Here is a 3,841-nt window from a genome sequence, read left to right as displayed (position 1 = left end):
GTGGTGGCGTGCACCTGTAGTCCCAGCTACTCGGGAGGCCGAGGCAGGAGAATTGCTTGAACCAGGGAGGCGGAGATTGCAGTGAGCCAAGGCTGCGGCACTGCACTCCAGCCTGGCAGCAGAGTGAGACTCCATCTCAGAAAAAAAAAAAAAAAAGAAAAAAAGATACAAGAATACTGTTGGCTGGGTGCTCACAATTGTAATCCCTGCACTTTGGGAGGCCAAGGTGGGTGGATCACCTGAGGTCAGGAGTTGGAGACCAGCCTGGCCAAGATGATGAAACCCCGTCTCTACTAAAAATACAAAAAATTAGCTGGGCATGGTGGTGTGCGCCTGTAATCCCAGCTACTCAAGAGGCTGAGGCAGGAGAATCATTTGAACCCAGGAGGCAAAGGTGGCAGTGAGCCAAGACCACGGCACTGCACTCCAGCCTGGGCAACGAGCAAGACTCTGTCTCAAAAAAGAAAAGAATACTGTCACACAATGCTTTTAGAAAGTCCTTCTAGCAAAATGTGATGGTCCAGAATCTCTTACTATCTTCTTCTTATTGCAAAATACTGTGTGATGAAGTCCTTCCTGTTGAATGACTCACAAGATAAGAATGCCGTTTTCCATTTTGAAATTAGAAATACATTTTTCATCATTGATTCTTGAGTTTAAGAAAATTCATCTAGGATGTTATCATTTGAAACTCATTCTAGAAGCTCTGTTACACTTTCAGTTTCATCATTCTCATTGGAGAGTGTAGCTGTCTTTCTGTGTCATCTTCTGAATTGACTGATAATAGTCGTCCTCTGCAAATTTTCCTCTCTGCCAATATGGGCAGCAAATGAAAAATTCGGAATTCTCAACCATGTTCAATGAAAGCTAAACAAAGGTGTTAGTGATCTTATTTTTGGTATAAAAGAAAGTAGCTTCATGCCTGTAATCCCAGCATTTTGGGAGGCTGAAGCAGGTGGATCTCTTGAGCCCAGGAGTTTGAGACCAGCCTGGGCAACGTGACGAAAACTCGCCTCTACAAAAAATACAAAAATTGGCCATGCGCGGTGGCTCATGCCTGTAATTCCAGCACTTTGGGAGGCCAAGGTGGGTGGATCACCTGAGGTCAGGAATTTGAGACCAGCCTGACCAACATGGCAAAACCCCATCTCCACTGAAAATACAAAAAATTAGCCGGGCATGGTGGTGGATGCCTGTAACCCTAGTAACTACTTAGGAAACTGAGGCAGGAGAATTGATTGAACCCGAGAGGTGGAGGTTGCCATGAGCCGATTTTGCACCACTGCACTCCAGCCTGGGTGACAAGAGCAAAACTCTATCTCAGAAAAATAAAAAAAAAAAAAAGTTAGCCAGGCATGGTGGCACACACCTGTGTCCTGGCTATACCAGAGGTTGAGGTGGGAGATTGCTTGAGCCCAGGAGTTCGAGGCTGCAATGAGCTGTGATGGTGCCACTGCAGTCCAGCCTGGGAGCCAGAGTCAGACTCTGTCTCCATAACAAAAAATTAAAAATGAAATTTAAAACTTCTCAGAAAAGCCTGGGGCGGTGACTGATGCTTGTAATCCCAGCACCTTGGGAGGCTGAGGTGGGCGGATCATCTGAGGTCAGGAGTTTGAGACCAGCCTGGTCAACATGGTGAAACCCCGTCTCTACTAAAAATATACAAAAATTATCCAGGTGTGGTGGTACATGCCTGTAATCCCAGCTACTTAGGAGGCTAAGACAGGAGAATCGCTTGAACCTGGGAGGCGGCGGTTGCAATGAACCGAGATTGTGCCACTGCACTCAGGCCTGGGCAACAGAGTGAGACTCCATTTCGAAAAACAAAACAAAACAAAAAAAAAACTGCTCAGGAAAGAAATGGGAACACTAGAATTGTGTACAGTACACCTGGATGTGCCAACAGGTAATCCTTGCAGTAGCTCAGTGGAATAGCTGTTACTGTTATCCTTCTGTTAGAAATTAAGCTCAGGGCTGGGCCTGTGGCTCACGCCTGTAATCCCAGCACTTTGGGAAGCCAAGGCGGGCAGATCACCTGCGGTCAGGAGTTTGAGACCAGCCTGGCCAACGTGGTGAAACCCCATCATCTCTACTAAAAATACAAAAAAAATTAGCTGGGTGTGGTGGCAGGCGCCTGTAGTCCAGCTCCTTGGGAGTCTGAGGCAGGAGAATCACTTGAGTCTAGGAGATGGAGGTTGCAGTGAGTGGAGATTGTGCCACCGCACTCCCGCCTGGGCGACAGAGCAAGACTCTGTCTCAAAAAAAAAAAAAATTAAGCTGAGGCCTCGAGAGGTTTAGTTGATTTGTCCCACGTCACAAAGCTATGGAATAACAGAGCTGGGATTTGAACCCAAGCAGCCTGACTGAATCCATCCTCCTCCCATCTTCTGAGCCATCTCGTCTTTGCTTTTTTTTTTTTTTTAAATAGGGTCTCACTCTTGCCCAGGCTGGAGTGCAGTCATGTGACTGCAACCTCTACCTCCCAGGTTCAAGCGATTCTTCTGCCTTAGCCTCCCGAGTAGCTGGGATCACAGGCATGTGCCACCACGCCTGTCCACATCTTGTCTTTGCTTCAGCACCAACTTCTCCTAGGCACAGACTGCTCCCTCCTCGAGTCACTTGGGTTCTGTCCACTTTCAGGGTTTCTCTCCATCCGGCTCTTGTCCTTTGTTTCCAGCTGCTTCTCATCCTCTGTGCCCTGTTAACCAGACCCTAGCTGGTTTATTTTAGCAAAATTACTCTTCATTCGGACATAGACCTTACTCACCATTTTCATCAACTTATGTATTCAGTCTTTAGCCAGTCCTGGTTTCAGATGCCTTCTCTGCTTTTGGCTTTCATCTGTAACCATTGTCCTGTCCTTTTTGTGTCATTGCTCCTTATTCCCTAGTCATTGGAAATCAGCAAGCCATGGATGCCCCGAGATCTCCAGGACTCCAGATGTAAATACAGGGTCTAAACTGTCCAGTTACAGCTTAATCACAGGCAGGCTGTGCAAGTCAAGGCACAGGTGGATGGTGAGATCCAGACATGCCGTGGATCTTAGACAAACAGCAAGCAGAGGTGACCTCGGGGTCAGGTGGTCCCTGGCTTCCAGAGGTGAGACGTCTGGGTGTTGCGCATGCTGTTCCTGCTGTGGGGAAAGCACCCCATCTTCCCCATCTCCATTCCTACAGTCCAGAGTCACTTTCCGGGGAAAGGCTTTGCTGCTGCCCCTGCCTCCCCTGCTCCACTCTGTAAGTGCCTCTGTCTCTGTGGTCCCACGGGAACTTGGGTCAACTTTCGTCATGGCACTCTTCATGCTGTGCTGTAAGGCTTGCCTGTGTGCCCTTCCCGTTAGGCCAGGGGTATCCAATCTTTTGGCTTCTCTGGGCCACACTGGAAGAAGAATTGTCTTGGGCCACACAGAAAATACACTCGCACTAACCATAGCTGATGAACTTAAAAAAATAAAAATTGCAAAAAAAAAATCCCATATTTCTTTTCGTGAGATGGAGTTTCACTTTGTTGCCCAGGCTGGAGTACAATGGTGCAATCTCAGTTCACCACAACCTCCACCTCCTGGGTTCAAGCGATTCTCCTGCCTCAGTCTCCTGAGTAGCTGGGATTACAGACATGTGCCATACGCCCAGCTAATTTTGTATTTTTAGTAGAGACGGTTTCTCCATGTTGGTCAGGCAGGTCTTGTACTCCTGGCCTCAGGTGATCCGCCTGCATCAGCTTCCCAAAGTGTTGGGATTACAGGCATGAGCCACCGTGCCTGGCCCTTCATAATGTTTTAAGAAAGTTTACAAATGTATGAGCCGGGCATGGTGGCTCACGCCTGTAATCCCAGCACTTT

General features: G+C 47.9%; 1 protein-coding gene across 3 annotated transcripts in view; it reads left to right on the top strand.

The window, feature by feature from the left end:
* The window catches only part of ZKSCAN5 (zinc finger with KRAB and SCAN domains 5), a 38,641-nt gene that overhangs the window by 15,964 nt on the left and 18,836 nt on the right, over positions 1–3,841 (top strand). The window lies entirely within an intron of this gene.

The sequence above is a fragment of the Mandrillus leucophaeus genome, unplaced genomic scaffold (genome assembly GCF_000951045.1).
Source record: "Mandrillus leucophaeus isolate KB7577 unplaced genomic scaffold, Mleu.le_1.0 Scaffold29, whole genome shotgun sequence".
Taxonomy (NCBI): Eukaryota; Metazoa; Chordata; class Mammalia; order Primates; family Cercopithecidae; genus Mandrillus; species Mandrillus leucophaeus.
This window is presented reverse-complemented; position numbering and strand designations above follow the sequence as displayed.